The 20,098-nt window shown below is 35.4% G+C and overlaps 1 pseudogene; it reads left to right on the plus strand.

Moving 5' to 3' along the window:
* The first annotated feature begins 18,868 nt into the window (after nucleotides 1–18,868).
* Nucleotides 18,869–19,446, plus strand: LOC149223308 (DNA repair RAD52-like protein 1, mitochondrial pseudogene; annotated as a pseudogene).
* The last annotated feature ends 652 nt before the right edge of the window (nucleotides 19,447–20,098 follow it).

Consider the following 20,098-nt stretch of genomic DNA (forward strand, 5'->3'; position numbering starts at 1 on the left):
AAATTTGGAGGTGGTAGTATCTTTGACACTATCCATGCTTCCCAGGATGATCTCCTCATTTATCCCCCAATGGTTGAGCCAAGACTATGCATCCTTATGCCACCCACAATTGAGGTGAAGATGGGGTTTTTTACTAAAGTTAGAAGCAATTTTAGGAAGCCTCTCGGATTCCATATTGTAAATATACTTCTTATACATTAGATACTTATACATAGCCCTGCTTTCAATATGGGAGAGGCCAAATTTGATCAGGACGATAAGATAGGGGGTATTTCCCTTGATATTGAGATTGTAGGTTATGAATTGCTTTTGAATCATCTCAATCTTTCTCCATGACTCTCTAGATATACTGCAACCCTAAACTTCACAACTGTATAGGACAACATGGGTGGCGAGGGTCTCAAAGAGGAATTTTTTTTATTCCAAATACAAAGATCAACAACCTTACAATTGTTTTAAAGCTCATAATAAGATTTCCAACCTCCAATAATCCTTTTCTAAATGTTGTAATTTCAGTTGAATTGATAAGGAATGTCAATACCCAAATACTTATAAGAAGAGACCTGATCCAAGCAATTGTTATCATATACGAAATTTCCATGGGTGATCTTTTTGGATTTAATTATCATGATTTTAGTCTTGTCGTTATTAATTGTCATACCCATCTTGTAGCAATAGTCATGAAGAATCTTCAGCTACTTGTCCAAGTCCTTATGGCTTCTATCAAGAAGAACAATTTGGCGTTGAGGAGAAGAGTAATGATAATACAACCAAACTCAGTCCCCTTGCACCTCGTGATTTCCAAACACTCCTATAGCTTATCAATGTAAATACAAAAATGGGTAGGGGAAATGGGAAACCCTTGCTTAAACCCGATATTGCATTTAATATCTTTAAACCACCCTTCGTTGGTATTAATCTTGGCAAAAACTGTCTCGTAGAGGCGAATCACAACAATCTTCAATTCAGGAGGACTCATTATTTCTTCAATCCTTTTCCAAATCTTATCTCAAGGAACAATGTTAAAGGCTTTTCTAAATTCCACTAAGCAACCAAAGAGATCAGTTTTACTATTGCGACACTCCTCAACAATGATTCTGAGAGTGACAAGATGGTCGATAGTCGAGTGGTATCTCCTAAAACCAGCTTGCCCTTTAGCTCTTTTACCATGGATTTCAAGCCAATGGCTAATCTTCTTATCCAAAATGAGACAATAAAGCTTGGCTAAGATGTGGCTAATCATAATAGTCTTGTAGTTAGAGGGAGCAGTTTTGTCCCCATTTTTAAAGATAGGCACAATAAGGCTTTGTGTCCAAGGCTTAGGGAAGCCATGCTTTACAGCCAAATTGATAAGCTTGTGGAGATGAGGAATTAGGATAGATCTTCCCAGCTTTAAGATCTCATCTTGGTATCCTTCAATATCTTTAGCTTTTCCACTACCGACCTTATTAATCCCAGACTCAACGTCTTCAAGAGAAAAGATATCTTCCTTAATAGGAGTGCTAAGGATGTTGTCCTTGGTGCTCGAGGAGTCATACAACTTTTTAAGATAGATGTCCCACTTTTCTAAGGAGATCGAATGATTATCTTTAGATTTACGAACAAGAACATTCTGCCAAAACTTTATGGGCGCAACTTTAGAAAGGTTAAGAGGTTGCTCTTGTCTCTTATTAATATATGATTGCTTCTTCTCTTTAATGAAGGCTTTGTAAATACTAATATTTTAGAGATTTATAGTTTCATTAGTAGCGTCTCGAATAGTTTTCCTAGAACTTTTATAGTCTTTGTCATACCAAGGGTTGAAATTTCTATTAATCTTCTTATATGAAACCTCAATAGAGAACTTGTTAATGGTAGTGGAAAGGGTAGTAGAAAAATTGTGATAAATTTGATCAATACTATTGTTGTAAGTCAGGGAACTTAAGTCCCTTTTTAACTCCTTTAAGAAAAGGTCTATATTACTCCATTTGAAATGAGTGTGTCTTTGGTTTTCACTAGCATCCTACATGTAGCTGGTATGCATGACTGTTATAGGCCATTTTTTCACATCCGATCAGTGAGCCTTCTAATGGGATCAATCAAAATCCTATTCCCCTTTGTCACCATCTTGCACAAAGACCTAAGCATGTTCCCTTCATCCCCCATAATTTCAGCCCTAAACTGCATCATTTAAGCCAGTTTGAGGACCAACGCTCCTTGTAAGTCTATTGGGGTGTGTTCACCTCTAGGTTGCTCCATTGTGGCCTACATTGGTCACCAGCATGTTACTCCCCTTTGCACTTGCGTTGGTTCTAGAAATTCGGGAGGATGATCGGGATTCTAGAAGCTTCCCCTTCTAGGAGTTTCCAGAAGTTGTTTCAACCACTTATCCTTTAATCATATCCATCCATCAAAGGTGGATCACTTGCCCTAGATTGGTAATTGGATAAGAACTTCCAACTTACCCTACTTCTCTATATATTCTCAGCCTTCTATGTGGTTGGGGGTTGGCTTTTGGAGAGTGATTATGACATTATGTTGCTATAGTGAGTGGTCATCATCTCATGCATTTAGGGTGATTGGAGGTGCATATTGTGACAAGGAAAGGACAAGTCAACAACTTGGAGGAGCTCTTCTACAAGATCAACTGCTACTTATGGTTGTAATCTCCTTCCATTTATATTAATGCAAAAAATTCATTTTTTTCATATATGTGATGTTGTTATTTCACTTATTTCACTTATTTCAATACCATGTTGATCTATTGGATGAAGTACTTAGATGATATTGTATAGATCCCGTAGTTTCTTGGCTTGTGTTATTTGACTGTGCAGGTTCTAATTTTGGCATTCAGAGCTGGAAATGGAGCTTCCAAGATGAATAAGGAGCGAAGTGTGCAAAGGATTCCAAGTAGGCCTCACTCCATCATCTATTTACTTTAAGGAAAAGCATTGTGTTCCTTGTCTCTTTGTTTTTCTAGGTTAGCCACTGACCTATGGGAGATATTTTTGTTTGCAATCGTAAATCCCATACAAAAATGACAAGATTGAGGGTTAAAGAAAAATTCCAGTGGTCAAAGTCGGGCTCGAAATCTTTAAGAAGCTCAAAGTTGGTAATATGGTTAAGGACATGGATGTAACAAATCGCATTGTCCACAACAGTACTTCCCAACCCATGTAAACATGTCATCTGACCAGAGGAAGGCCACTTGCTAATACCATTACAGATAATCGAGTCTTGGGAACTACAAAGCTTGAGGAGCTCGGTGCCAAATAAGTTCTCGGTTCTGTCTTTAGAGGTTCTCTTGAATCTATTAGCTAATTCATCATCTTCGTCAAGCCACAAGGGGTCAGGGTTAGAGTGGTTACTTAACATAATAGCCTGGTTGGTAGCAGTTCTAGCATTGAAGTCCCCAAGCAAAAGGATATTACCTTCATTCCTCATGTTGTGAATGTATTTTCTAAGGTAGTGAAAGGACAATTCTTATCTAATTTATTTTTCTTATAGGAGGTAGAGTTGATAGGACCGAAATCACTGATTGCAAGAAAAATCTTCTTGGAGGAAGAATCGAAGATCTTGACCCAAATGTATTGATTGAAGGGGTTGATAATATTTATTTGGATGTGAGAAGAAATAATGTTCTTAATATAACATTATATACCATCAAGACCCTTTTAAGAGGATTTCTGGTTCCAAGCAAACCAAATAATGAATCTGTCAAGGTGAGGAACCCTAGATTTTCTATTCTCCCAAGTTTCAACTAGAAAAATAAGGTCAATATCGCTTGGGATTCAACTTAACATAGGGCCTTTACGCCATGGAAAACCACGACAGTTTCAGAAGAGGATCCTGAGTGATTTTAATCCCTACTTATCACTCATATTTTGGACTCTATCTCAAATAATAGCTTTCCTATTCCTAATTATAACCCATTTCCCTTCTTTCCTTGCCTCTTTGACCTTTTGGACTTATTTCCTGAGTTCAACTTGGTCCTCTGGAATCAGATCTTCCTTTATAAAGGTTCTAGTTCCCTTTAGGCTTGGGGATTTCTTGAGTATATCTAATTTGTGGTCATTGCAACTTACCTTAATATGGGTTAGTCTATGTTTATTCTCAAGTAACTTTCCTACCTGGGTTGTTTCTGTGATATAAGTTATTTGAATTTGAGATTTTATTTTTAATTGTTCTTTTATTATTTCTAATGTGTCCTCATTGTTTTGTTCTTCTATACTAGCAATTATAAGGTGGAAGGCTCTTTTATGGCGCTCATGGTTGAGTTCAATCAATTTGTTAATTTCCTATTTTATGGGTTTAATATCTAATTTACTCTCTATGTTATTTAGGGCTAAGTTATTATTCAGATGTTCTCTTAAACTTTTAATCTCGCTTTTTAAGGCGTCATTTTCTTCAATCATTATTTTTTTACTATGTTATATTTCTTGAATCCTACCATTCATTCTTAGGAGTTCATTCTCAAGCAAGATTATTCTATTTTATAGCAATTTGTGATTGTTTCAAGTAATGTCATTAATTCTATCTTAAATTGGTTTTCTCTTTCTTCTCGTTGTCTATCTAAAGATTCAGTGTACTCATAAAGGATTTTTAGAGTAATTTTACTTGGTCTCCCTTTGCTAGAGAGGGGGCTTAGATATGTGAGGGGAAGTACTCATAATGTAAACAAGCAAAACTTAACAAAAAAGGGTGAGAGGGAATGTATGAAATTGTCAGAGTCAGAGTAATTTAGGTCACCTGCAGAGATATGTAGAGTGTTAGTCTGTTGGACTCGACTCCAAGATAATTCCGTTGGCCCACCAAAAGAGATTCGGCTAAGGAGCCTCAGTCTTCGCTTTGTCCAATCTGGTCTCAGATTTGTAGAAATAAATCTCATCAACCCTCCTTGCTCAACTTTAGAAACTCGGATGTCTCATGGAGATAATTCAGGAACCCTCGAATATAAGAACATATTGCTAAATGAAGATCAAAGGCCAGAAATGATCTAGATGCTTGTTATTTCGGCTGCAATCAGAAGTAGGGTTTCCACATAGATGCACTTTCAATCACGTCAAAAGGTCATCCTCCAATCTTCACTAGTTTTGTAATCAAAGCTTTGTTGTTTCAGAGCTTATTTAACTTCAGAAATCATGCATGGATTGAAGATCTTCCACCTACAAGAAAATAACCATACAAATCCCAAATCCTTGGTCCTGTCTTTGCTCTGCGACTTGAAAAAGTAAGGATCAAGATTAAGATTCAAATCGTGCATGTTCTTCTTCCCTTCAGATTAACATCATACTCGCACTGAGATATATCATTAATTAGGGAGCCTCTTGTGCTTTTGTGCCTTTTAGAAACAACAAAGTAGTGAACAGTCTGAATTCTGTTTCTCCTTTACACTTGCCTGGGTCCTTTATTATTATATCAAAGTAATAATATTAAGTAAAAAAGGTCGTCCTCCAATCTTTGCTAGGTTTAGAGCTTTTTTAACTTTAGAGCTTTCCCTTCATATCAACATCGTACTTGCACTAAGATATATATAGCGCCATTGTTCAATATATATATGTGTGTGTGTGTGTGTGTGTGTGTGTGTGATAACGCAGATTGAGACCACCACGTAGAGTAAGACCACAAATGTGAGACTATAGAGTGAGACCTTTTATATTATGTGAGACCACAGAGCGAGACCTTCTATAATGTGCAAGACTGCAGATCGAGATCTTCTATAATGTGTAGGATTTGGTATCCCATCTACTCAAAATAAACAACCAATCACAATTATTAAAATATCACTAGTTAACAGTAATAATATATCATGTGTAGGATTTGGTCTTGTAATTTATTGAGAAATCTCGTCAACTTTATGAAATTAAGAACTAATGGCACTCAAAAATTTAAAACCTCTCATTATAATTAATTAAAATAATAAATGTACTCATTATAATTAATTAAAATAAAATAATTAAATAAGAACTATTGAAATTTATATAAATCTATAATTTATAAATTTATTGAAATCTATAAATACATTAGATAAAATCATATTAAATATACGTAACAAATTAATAATTAAAAGCAAATAATATATTATGATTTTTACTGAAATTAATAAAAAGATTCTTACTCAAATTAACCAAGAATAAAAAATCTAAAATAAATAATATATTATAATTTTCATTCAAAATAATAAGAAATTAAGATATATATATATATATATATATATATATATATATATAGATAGATATAACCCCTTCCTAGCTAAATAAGTTCAATAGCTTTGGAATTCAAAATTTTTTAAATCTTAAACTTTCACATTTTCATCATTCCAAACTCCAAAACTTTTACATTTCCCCAAACAAGCAAATAATATATTATGATCCTCACTCCAATTAATAAAAATATTTTTTACTCAAATTAATAAAGAATAAAATCCTCCACGATCACAAACCTTGTGTTGTAGTTGTCCTTTCATCTTTGCATGTTGTTGTCCTATTGCTGATATTTCCTTCACTTCTCCGAGATTCCAAGTTCTATGATGTTCTCGTCCACTTGCTTTACTGATGCAAAGTTGCTCAGTCGACTGTACTTTAATGTTGGATGTCCTTTTCCTCTTGTTGTACCTTCTCCTGATCATCCTCTTCATCAACATACACAACCTATCAATTTCCTCATCCAAGTTTGTCCTTGACTACTGAAACTTGCTATCATCTCTTGCTTGTTGTTGCACATCTTCTTTGTGCATAAGAGTTTCAAGACTCTTGCCATACTCGAGTTTATACACCTTCTTTTCCTTCACCATCTGTTGCTTATGCCTTGCAACTTCCTCTTCATTATTGTCTTCCAAGACAATTCCCTCTTCTTCCAGGTTCAACTTTACAAGTTGAATATGCACTTTTTGATTTACTAATTTCTCCTCAAGAATTTTCAACTCTTCACACAAATCAGTAAAATTACCTTGAAATAAATTTGTAAACTCATCACTTTTCCTATAAAAAAAAATGCTTCTTCCTTGAATTTCACATCTCTTTCCTCTATCATAAAAAATTCATCCACGATTCCATTAATTGGAATTTCCTCGGTACCTTCATAAGGAAACTCTCCATTGTCTACATCTGCATGACCTGCATTTGCAAGCATTTCATTAGTTTTAAAATGATGAGATATTTCATCTTCATCTTCACCAAGAATTGGTCCTTGTTCTGGTTCACAAATGCAAACCTCCATCTTTGCTACCTTGTGCTCTTCTTCCCTTTGTTGAATGCTTATCATGTGCTTCAACTTCACCTGCAACTTGTGCCATTTCATTTTCTTCTATAGCACCCATACGCATATATGATCTTAAGCTTCTTGTTGTAGTAGCTCCATAAGAACATTCAACTGTGCCTTCATCTTAGTCATCTCTTTCTCAAATTCCTCATCCCTCATCTTCCTCATGCCAACTTCTTTGGCATTCTCTTTCATTTGCTTGTGACTTCTCCCTGAACCCTTGACATGACTATCAATAGTCATTGTCACTTCCTTCTTTCATGAACTCTCCTTGTCCACTTGTGAGTTGCAATCTAGCCAACACCTCACCAAGCTATCTCCTCTAAACTTGGCCAATGGTTCACTTCACTTGAACCTTCTTTCTGAGCACTCCTTGCTCTCTTAGTTGCTACATATAACTTACTCACTTATTGAGAACTTCTGCTTATCCTCTTCCTCTTCAAAAATATTAATTTGATGCTAGGGTTCTGTCACAAATTTCTTCATGTGAGAGATTTATATTCTCCTTCTCCCTCAGTCATAAATTAATGTTGTAATGGCTACTACCTGCACATTAATTAATTGTCAACAAAAAACACAAGACCAATAAGTTGTTTGCTCTTCCATCCTTTGCATAAGATTTTATGTGCTATTTTCCTACAAAAAAAAACCTTCTCACTCAGATCTATGTTTCCCAAAGAAAATATCCTTGCTCTGATACCACTTGATGTAGGAAAATTTGACTTTTTTCTATAACTCATCTCTGCTCTAAGAAAATTAGCACTTCACTATTTCTCTTACAACCATTAACACAGGTTTGTCAAGATTCTTGTACAGTAATAAGTAATCATTCACATTATGTAAACATCCACTAGATATCCATGTATTCATGCATAAACACACAAAATCAAAGCACACCAATTAATGAACTCCTCTTCTCATTAATAAACACCATAATTGTACATACATAATAAAAATCTTGATCTATTTTCCTCTGGCCTAATTCTACATTCATTTGGTCATTTGTTTTCCTTTTAGGCTTACAATATTTATAATAACATATACAAACAAAATAAATTTTCCTAGATCCATAAATGAATCCACAAATCACTCATGCTTGTCAAGGTAGACTCATTTTTTCCTTATTGATAAAATCTTGCCTATCCATATATTTTCTAAATCCTAAAAGCACCCCAAATAGTTTATAATATTTTAAAACTTTTTCTTATCCTAACAACTTGCTAATTGATAACAATATTTTTTTCTCCTACAACCTCTCATGATTTATTTCCTAAATATTTCATGCCTTAAAAGGAATATTTTATTCTTAAAAATACTATCTACTAAATCTTATCTCTATGCATAGTTCTCTAAGAAATAAAGAAATAAAAATGATTTACAATAAGGAAATAAAATTTATTTTCCATGTTAAGACTCAGTTTGGAGCTTTGTATCCAAAACGATTGATAACTTGGAAACTCTACTACTCCTGCATAAGGAAGGAACTATTGCACTCTTTTGGGATGACGCATGGTAGCAATTGAATAAATTTGGACTTCATGAAACTCTCTAACAAGTCAAAGCCTCCCTCTTAACTATGAGCTAGAATATCATGTAGCAATGCTACATTATCGAGTGCTAAAGGTTGATTGAGTTAGATAGGGAATCTAATGAAGCCCTACATGATCTACTGAGGCCAAGGAATATTACATATAGATAAGGCTAGAACATTATTTGATGGGGGCATAATAGAGATAGTAACTTCAGAGTTAAACATGCATATGCCCTTGCATCTAAGTACAACAATCTAGACAAAAGGTCATTTGGCAGAAGATTTATAATCTAGAGATATTTCCAAAAATATTATCCTTCCTATGACTCTTAAGTATGAAGAAAACGTTAACCTAGGACAAAATTTTCAAAAGAGACTTTGAAGGCCCCTCTCTTTGCTACATGTGTTGATATGAAGGAGAATTTCGTAGAAACCTATTCAGTGAGTGTTTAGAAGTGAATATGTTATGGGAAAAATGAAAAAAACAAGCAACAATCAAATTATTCTACAAATGGCATTGTATAAACCCTTGAAAATTGGAGATCATCCTTGGTTTCTTTCTTTGGTCAATCTAGAAAGAGTGCAATTGGTGCCTCTTTAAGCAACATAGGTAGAATGGTGAAGAAACTTAAAATTAACTCCAATCCAACATCTGGGACTCAATTATAGTGGTCTCTTGGTCAGAGGAGGCCAAACACTCAAGGAAATGAAAGAATAATATTCTCAACATGGCAAATGGATCAACACATTCACATCAATACAACCTATCAACAACCCTAAGTCCTCTTCCAAGGAAACATGGTCCAATTGTCCTCCCTATTTTATCAAGCTCAACTTTAATGGTGCCTCCAAGAGAAACCTAGGACCATTATGGATTAGAGGACTATTTAGAGATTCAACAGGGTCCATCCTCTACATCTCTCTTCACACTAGTAATAGTACCAACATCAAAGATGAATTAGTAGGATTGTTGAAAGGAATGCAACTTGTTATCCAAATTGACTTCAACAAATTGGTCATAAAAGGAGATTCACAAATTCTCATTCAAGCCCTATCCAGGATACTCCATGTTGAAAATTTTAAAAAACACACACACACATATAGAAATTAGCATTTATCAATAGGGATAACGTAAATGGCAAAGCTTACGAGGTCTATCTCATACATTATTCCCTCTCATGTATGTGAAGGAAATTAAATGGCGTGGAAAACATAATGGAAAATGAATGGGTGAATCAAGTAAACTCAGACATGTTAAGGCCTTAGAGAGGCCAAATCCCTTATCAAATAAGAGGAAATTGATCTCAGTTCGAAATTAAAGGATGATGAGCACCTAGATGGAGGTTTAAGATATTTAACAAGGTCTATCCTCTACATCACTCTTCACACTGGTAATAGTACCAACATCAAATATGAATTAGTAGAATTGTTGAAAGGGATGCAACTTGTTATCTAACAATCTAGTCATAGAAAGAGATTCACAAATTCTCATACAAGACCTATCTAAGATACTCCATGGTGAAAATATGAATGCACGCACACACACACACATCAATTAGCATTTATTAGTAGGGCTAATGTAAATTTTAGGGATTGTTGGGTTTATCTCATACATTATTCCCTCTCATGTTTGCAAAGGAAACCTAGTGGCTTGGAAAACATAATTGAAAATGAATTGGTGAATCAAGTAAAATCAGACATGATAAGGCTTTGGAGAGGTCAAATCCGTTATTAACTAAGAGGCAATTGGTCTCGTTTCTAAATTAAATGATAATGAGAACCTACATGAGGTGTTATATGTTAGAATCATGACCATCCACATGAGCTAGGTTGAAGCCTTCCTGAATTTTGATGTACAAGGCATCATGGCAATGATGGGGAGAAGTAAGACAAGGGCATTCATTCACAAACTAGCTTATATATCCTACAAGTTTGTAATTTATGTCATGACAAGGCTATAATTGTTTGCCATTATGAAACTAATGGGCACATGGTAATTTCTATGATTGGAGGATTGATAAGGCCCAAATTTCATGGAAGTTGGTGTAGAAATAACATTCAATGATCATGGAAGACCCCTTTGCAAACCTAGTTTCGACAACTCATCTCTCAATCTACTACTAAATTAACTAATTTTATTTCTTTACTTCCCAGCTTAATTGTTACTATTTCCAATACTCAAGCTCTTTTGTTAGAAATTGGGAATTTTTGCTAAAGCTAAATTGGGTTATCCCCAATTTCTAGGTGATTTCACTTTGAAGCTCCACCCCTTGTCTCTTAAAAAAAAAAAATCACCTCTAGTTTATGCCCTTTGTAATTCCTTTCTCCCTCATACTACCATGACCTCTACTAGTTTTAATTTTCACCACTTTCTCACTTACTACCCTAAACATTTGTCCTCTTGTGGTATGTAACCATGGTGAGATTAAGCATAGAAACAAACTCAAAATCCAGTAAGAGAGGGTCTTGTAGGAAGTTTGGACTACATGAAAAAACTATTATCCCCCATTAATTACCTTGTTATGTAACTAGAACTAAGAAGGATGTTGTGAAGTTAGCTAGAGATTTTCGTACTATATTATTTCTCAAGATCAAAGGAGATATGACCCAAATGGAGGTTTTATAAAAGAGAAAGAGGCTAACCAAAGAAAAAATCAAGGCTAAATTTAAGGGTTGGATCCAAACTATGGAATTATTTTAGGATTAGGAGCATAAACATATTTAGGTTTACAAAACTTTTTTGGTTGATGAAATCATTCTTTTCCCAAATTGTGGAGCAAAGAGGTCTTCAAAAATAGGCCATCCTCCATAAGTTGGAATTAATGGATAGGAAATTCAGAGCTATATTTAGAGCATTATTTTATATTGATAAATAGTTTCCAACCCCTAGGGCAGTGGGAATGATAATATGGAAGCTATTAAAGAAACGTGATGATCAATGGACCTTTCTTCCAACCTAATCTTAATTTAAGAAGACTCCTTGCAAATGGAAGAAGCTTAAAAATGGTTGACACGGTCACTTAACCATGTAGGCCTACCAAACTAAATCTACATTGTCTTATTAGCATTGCTTAGGCTTTTACATCTTCAATTGTTGAAGGTCACATGACTAATTTGGTTTTTAAAACTACTACTCTTCTTTAACTTGATGTGTTCATAGTTTATATGACTAATTTGATTTTTAAAGCTATTACTCTTCTTTAACTTGATATGGTCCTAGTTTTCCTAATGATCAACCACATCTAGACATGATAGTACAATTTTTTAATATAAATATAAGAACCCGCTAGCTTACAAAAAAAAAACGATTTTGTTACTAAAATTCCAAGATATACTACAAGTAATACAACATTAAATACAATCTTGCTAAAGTTAAGAAAGGCAACTTTCAATGTCTAGACATATGAGGTTTGGAAATGTAACAATAAATACAAAGGCAACTTCTTACATTTGCAAGGTTTTTATTATGTCAATTTGTGTCCCTATTTTGGAATTTGGGTTCTGAAATATAGGTTTTTTTCAATAATAAATATTAGGTGGATGACCAAGATTTAATAAACATCAAATGCTTTGTTGTAATAAAAAATAGATGGATGAGATAAAAATCGAAACCTAATCTTAGTCATTATTTCATTTTTTCCTTTATAATTTTAAATATTCCTAATTGTGGCAAAGTGTCCAAGTAGTTTCCACTTCCATTTCCATTTTCCCCAAGCAATTGTGCCATCTTTGCCATTTTGTATTTCAAAGACTTGATGCCTCAAGATGCTTATGATAGAGTTGTCATGAAATTTTTTAGAGTATGATAATTTTAACACACTTGTTAAATTAATCTAATAGTAACAATAATTATAGTAATTGATATTTTTGTTTAGTATGGTGTAGGATGCAAGCTAGATTTGTTATCACAAAATCAGAGCATCATGGAAAAAAATGGAAAAAGTTAGACCCAAAAATGGAGAAAGTTAAGACCCAACCCAAAAGCTTGTAAAAATTGGCTAAAAAGTGTGAAAATTGATTAAAATTTCCTAACATTTGTTAATATACTCTTGATTTTTTTTGTTTTAAATTTTTTTCTTCTATTTCTATTCTAAAAAAAATCCATAATCCAAATCTTTTGTTAAAACTTTAAACTCTTAAAAAAAACATTTAAATTAAAAATTATATATTTTATGAGAGATTATAGACCATATATTGTATAGCATTAATTAACACATATTAAGTATCTTTTAATTAACATTGCCATCACATTATTCTATATGTTATATTGACCTATAATGTAATACTGTAGTGCCCACTCTAGTTTCTTGACCTCAATATGACATTATCTTAGACACTTTATTCTTTGAGGACCTCAGATTGAGGATCTGGACACATGACACTATTATTAGCGATTGAGATATTCATGGTTGTGATGTTTATGAATGCTTTCCATTGATATTATGATAGCATGAATGGTTATGCATCTTATCTATCAGTATTCTGATGATTGCAACATTAAATAGTTAAGTTGGTCTCTATTTGAATTTATGATGAGGGTAGTAAAGAATATGTATGCGCTCTACTAAAAGCATAATGATGATAAATTGATGGATAGGTATATTTCTACGATGTTACAATGTTGATAGCTTAATGAATATGTATGTTTCCATTGATGATTATTGATGATAGCCATGAGGGATGTGTCCCCTATGTTACCTACTTCCTTTAGTTTAGACTTACAATGGACAATGATGTGAATGACCAGGAATTGTTAATGATGCTATTATGATAATGACTAACATTGAGAAACCTTGTTACTGATGATTATTGAGTATGGCAGGAAACCATCAGAGGCACTCGCATATGACATGTCGATGACACCTGGTTTGATGAAAATTCATATTATTTTATCTTTTAAAGTCTAAGTCGTATATATGTTTAACTATATTCTGATGATATATTAATGGTTGCAGGCACATATTAGTTGCTTGACCGAATGACCCACATATGGGTGATGGGATTGTACAAGTGGATGGAACTACATGGGAGGGGTGGGACAGAGTCCCTGATCTCACCCACTAGCACTCCCGCCGTGACTTGGGCTGGAAGGGTTGAAACACCTTCGCCTTGAAGATCACAATGCCATGAGGGCAGGTCCCAAAGTTGGGTCGCTCATGAGGAGTTTACTGGGGGGCGTGCATCAAGGCAGATTCCTTGATCCCCGGCACCATTAGTCTCACTATAGCAGGAAACATAAGAGATGATAGTGGTCTATGACGTTGCACTATACTTTCCCCTCGTAGTCACTGGATGTTTGAAGGGCAAGTGGTGTGGCACCCTTGGAATTTCAGGGGAAATTCTTGAAGGGCACGACCAACTTGGCACCCTTGGCATCACAATTAAACTATTAGGTGTGGCACCCTTGGAACTTCTAGGGAAGTTCTTGAAGGGCACAACCAAGCTTGGCACCCTAGGAATCATTAAAAATAAATAATAATAAATAAATAGAAGGAATGAAAACTAGGTAAAGTTACATCAAGGGTAAATGATGATTAGAAACCAAGGTAATTAAATCAAAAATAAAACTTGGAATAAGGAGGATCATAGGAAGAAATAAAATAGAGTACCTTAAAAAATCTACCCTTCCCATGTTGGAAAGTACTAAGAAGATTATGTGGTTTAATTAGGTAAAAAGGGGAAAGAGGGACATAATTGTAAGGATAAAGATTAATCCTAAACTAATTAAACCCAATTAAGAAAAGAGGAAGGTGAATTAAAATAAGAATAATAAATTAAATTTAGAGAAATGTAAAGAACCTCCATGTGGCAACAAACAACATAAGAAGATCCATCTAAGAGATAACCTGAGTTAAATTAGGGAGTAAATAGGGGATCAAATCTTGACTCATTAATTGACTTTAAGTAATGAACACAAATTAAGGAATAAAAAGGGGGAATAAAGAGACAACTAGGAGAAGAAATAGGAATCTTGTTGAGGTGAGGAAAATATTAGTTTTAAATAAAAATTTAAGTAAATAATTTTGAGAGACCCTTGATGTGAGAATGACACATGGGTGGGTGAATAATCAAGCTATTGAATTATAAAAAATAAAAAAAAATTAATTATGCATGACATGACAAGTGTCACCTATGAGGACTCCTATAAAAGAAGGGGCAAGCCATGGGAGAAGGGACTTTTTTGGGGAACCCTATTGTTGGATGGATGAGATGATGTCAAAGGAGTGATTATGATCCTATAGTGAGTTTGGTGAGGTAGAGGATTTTAGAGAGGGGACTCTTGAGCCAAGGAGTGCTCTCCTCTACCAGCTATTGCAATTCTCCATTGTACAACCCCATTGCAGCTCGGGGGTCCGCGGGGAAGAAGAGTACCCAAGGAGTAGGCTGGGAGGTTAACCGGTGGGTCATCGCATTCGGATCAAGTACATCGCCATTCATTCACGGAGGTGACCGACAACAAGGGAATACTAGCAACAGCAAAGCAAATGGAGTCGCGTCTTCTGGTGAATGGTACATATGTGTTGCAATACTATATTGGTCTTAGTTAAATGTATGTAAATGTTATGATATGTTTCTTGAAATGAAATCCTAATGTGTTTATCTTCTAGTTTCATTTTGTTGTGAAAAAAAAAAAAGTATATAGTTTGGATGTGGTCCTTACACTTGGTATCAGAGCACAAGTTGAACCCTTGAGGCCTATGGGCCCATGCATGCATGACTAGTTTTGTTTGCTATATGTGGGTATTTTTCTAAAATCAAATTACTCAAGTTTAAAAAAAAAAAGGAAGAAGAAAAGAAAGAACAATTTCTTTCCAGTTGGCCATTCGATTATATCCTAACGACACATAATATTCAATCTCCAGGATTTGTCAATTATAAAAAAAAAATTGATACCACCTTTTCTTTTTACAGAGGCTTTCCATATTACAGAGGCTTTCCATATCTCTAAAAAAAAAAAATTGCAGTTATTCAACCAACTTGCCAATTATAAAATTTTGTATTGATACGACTTTCCTTTTTACTCTAGCTTTTCCATAGACCTCGAAAATTGAAGACTAATGGCTTTTCTAAAGGACTGGCTGCCAAGCAAACGCCGGACATTATGATTACGTGTAACCTCAATAATTTCAATGAGTGACTAAACTCTGTCATTGTCCTAGTTACCTATATTTACAGCAAAGCACGCAACATGCATGGTAAGTATCCTTCGGTACAATTTTGGTGGCATGCGCAAAATTGCTGATTCTCATTTACAGTATGAAACCAACGTAAAGGATATGGTGTACACTGGGGCTGGACCATTGCCCTGTTTTATATTAACTGTTGAGTGGACATAAGAGGTGGAGTTAGAATACAGTTCAAAGTCGAAGCGAATAATCTGTGTGGTCTTTTCTCAATGAATAAGGAGCATGGAATATGCGGGACCATTCGTTCCGAGATTGCGACAGGTCCTGCCAAATCCCTTGTCGGTAACCCATGGTTACGCTGTAGTGGTTTTGTAAGAACTCGTTAATCTCCAGCCTGGTCCTCTTAAACGGGTCTCTAAAAATCTGAAATTGAGAGGACACACTGATTGTGACTGTATACTGTGAGTATATACTGTGCATTTCGTAAATAGTCCGAAATCGTAAAATAACATTGGGGTAGAGGCCTATATATTTCCACTTGTGCTGCTGGTTAGCAGTGTAGTGCAGATAAGCTGTTGTTGACATGGCTTGTTTAAGATTGCAGAGCTGCTGCTTTTTCGTTCTGGTTTTTGCTTCTGGGTACTAAATTGAGCTATTTTACATGAATCCCAGGGATATAAACCGTTGAATAAATTCTTATAATTAGAACTTCCATACAAGCATACTTTCAACTTATGGACTGATCTAAGCATTAAAACTGACTGTTGTGTTCGTACTGAAGTGTTCATAGGCATGGTCATAGCAAACTCTCCCGCCTGATGACGTGTATTGTTTTATAGTTTGAAATCTCAACAAAGAATTCTCATTCCTTACTTGTAGTTCGAGGAGATTCTTAAATTGCGGAAGATTATTGCAGTTTTTAGCCCTTCCCCATCAATCGTGTGCAGTTTTTCCCCTGAGGAAGAAATCAACCTTGATGCAGCAGCAGCTTTATTAGTTTTAAGAACACTCCCAATTCACCTTAAATAAGTAATACAATCTAATGAATAAAGCCCTTTATATGAATCAGAATCAAGACTTTTAATAATCCGGGAAGATTTCTATTCTCTTAATTAGAAAAACGCAGATCTAACATAAAACCTTCAAAACAGTGTTGAACACTGTTAATCAATAGATATTATATATATCGCTACCACAGGTCTGGTTCTGCCAGCTAAATTCGTTCACACCTGGAGATACAGTATGCGCCCAAGTTTATGTTTTAACTATTCCAATGCAATATCACACCAACTCGGTATACGCTCCCTTCAATCTGTGCTGATATGGTGTCAATCATCGATTTTCCCAAATGGCTATTTTCAAAACATAACACTATGGATAGTCACCAGATCTGGTTTTCCAATATCGAATCAACCATTTAACTCGATATGCCACAATAAATTGGCGTTTTCTATGCTTCAATGTGAAACTGTCGGAGTTGCTAATCGCAAAACTAGTGAATATCCAATCTCATCTGTTACCACGGATCTGTTGTGTTCTCAACTGCAGTTGGAATCGCCTTATTAATATTACAACTGACAATTGACAATATCCAGAACTTTGATACGAGATTTTAGGAATCGGCAATTTCCATAATTCGGTGTTGTCCCTAATAATCCGCGCAGTCTATTCTATGCTGTTCTCTGTGGGAAGAGATTTCATTCACAAAATTTAACACGTACAATTTGTCTTCAGCTAATTTAGCAGAATGTTCTGCAGCAGCTTCACAATCTTCTGTAGCTTTTGCAGGACCTGGTCCTGCTGATACTTTAACCATAGCAGGGCGCAAAAGCTTGTCGCCAAGAATAAATCCTCTCCTGAATTCTTCAATAATTATGCCTTCTTCAAATAATGTAGAATCCTCATGCATAATTGCTTCGTGTAGCATAGGATCAAATGGTTTTCCAACAGTATTGACCACATTAACATTAAATCCTTTCATGATTTCTACAAACTGTTTATAAATACCCTGGTAACTTTTATCAATTTTCTCCTCTCCTTCTGTTTGTATCTTAATCTGTGTTTTGGCTCTTTCAAAATTGTCCACCATAGGTAGCAGACTTTCAATTACATCACCTTGAATGTTAGATGCCAAACTTAGTCGTTCTTTCTCTGCTCTCTTCCTGAAATTGTCAAAATCTACATTTAGACGTAGTAACTTGTTCTTTCCTGTTGATGCCTTTTCTATTAAAGTTGCAACCAGCTTAGACAAAGAAATCTTCTCATCCTCAATAGCCTGAAGTTGTACCTCTATTTCAGAAACTTGAACATCGTCACTGTTCGCAATGGCTTCTTTATAAGCCTCCAACAAAGTAGAAACAAGAGATGCAGGTTTTTGCTCTGTAGTAGCAGCCTTGGACTCCTCTGTATCACTTTCCTCAAGCTCGTCATCACTTTCTTCCTCCACCTGCTTCGACTCCGTTTCTGCAACCTTTTGGTACACAACGAACCTCGAACGTCGTCTGTTGACGGGATTTAACGGTACAAATCCCATGGCAGCTCTCTTAGTAAATTGTCCACTGTTTTTAACAGAAATTTGGAATTGCGAACAAGGATTTAGCTTGGTTCGAGGGTTTGAAGCCGGACTGAGATATAACAAAGACAGCCGCACCTGCTAAAGCAGTGGACGCCATTGAAGGCTTTCTCGAGGTCCAGGATTCCAAACATGTACAATTTGTCATAACACAGATATTTTAACAATGTTAAATAAAAAAAACCACAGTTCGAACCACTTCAGGCAAATTGTCAACGCATTAAGCTGCATACAATTAACACAGGCCACATCTATTCCATTAATTACACAGATCAACCAGATCGAATTGCCAGATCTGTCCCTCGATTGTACACAAACCTCAGTTGTAGATTTCTTTATATATAAAATGAAACAGAGTTTTGGCCCTCTGAGATTTTCGGACAAGCAGACAAAAAAACGATGGCCTAGTTGACGCGAGCTCTCCTCCGAAGCTCTTGCTCTTCCCAGTCGTGCTTTGAGTCAATTCGCAGAGTTGTTGCTACTACCCCTGCATGGGCCCCAATGCGCCTGCAGCATAGCGACGCCCCAGGGTAAGCTGATTCCGAAGCTTCCGATATTCCTTCTTCGACCATAAGCAGACCGCTGGCAGATATTTTACGCGAATTAAACCGCAGAGTTCCTGATAGATTGGTCAAAGTTAGAGTCGAGGAGGGATTCACTAACAGATATGTGCCATGGAACATGTAAATAGGATTATGAATTTGCATGCTCCATAATGGTCTGGAGAGGTTCGCAGCATCACCTACTCGAATGATCGCAAGTCTGTATCAGTTGTCTATCGTGTAACCATCTATGGTGTCGATGCTGAGATTCATCATGAAGCAACTGGGTCCGCTTCCACAAATGACACAGGTTTTGGAGACCCTGTTCAAAAAGCAGAAGCAATGGCATTTCGCCGTGCATGTGCTCGTTTTGGCCTTGGGCTCCATCTTTATCATGAAGATATACTATAGGGAGCAGTTGTTTGGCAAATTTTGTGTATTTCTCTTTAAAAAAAATGAAACAGAGTTTTATATTTAAACTGAAAACAGAGTATTGATTGCAAAAATCCCCCTACTGATATCTGTTTGATTTTTTTTAACATAACTACTCCACTAATCTGAGCTTTTCGCTCCACAAAAACCTCGCCTAACTCTTCTCCCCTATCACATTAATTTTCTAATAATAGCTTAACTGAAATCTTCTATTTATTAATAAAGATCTTAACATAATCTCCTATCTCTAATTCTGGCTTACACCTGTTCGAACAGATTTTATCACTAAATCTAAATAAAACAGTCTTCTTATTACAATAATAACAAGCTATTTGAAAATCAACCCCCACAGTAACTCAAGTTTGGCAACTTGAGCACGTTTCTTGAATCTTCTTATCAGACATGCTCATTACTTTCCTTGTTACTAGAAGATGGCTCTATTTCATAGTCAGGTTGCCTTCTTCTCTTGGTCATTTACCTTCTACTATCACTTGGAATTTGAATTTTGTGTCAAGCACTATAAAATTATAGTGGCTGCTTGCAAGGTCATTGTTCTAGTATAATTCTCGATTGAGGTAAATCATTATAATATTATACGAATGCATTTGCATTTTTATATACAGTGAATAACTTCAACTGACCTAACTATTGAAAG

The sequence above is a fragment of the Pinus tabuliformis genome, chromosome Q, assembly GCF_031772625.1.
Source record: "Pinus tabuliformis cultivar Carrire ecotype Pingquan chromosome Q, CPIR1, whole genome shotgun sequence".
Lineage (NCBI taxonomy): Eukaryota > Viridiplantae > Streptophyta > Pinopsida > Pinales > Pinaceae > Pinus > Pinus tabuliformis.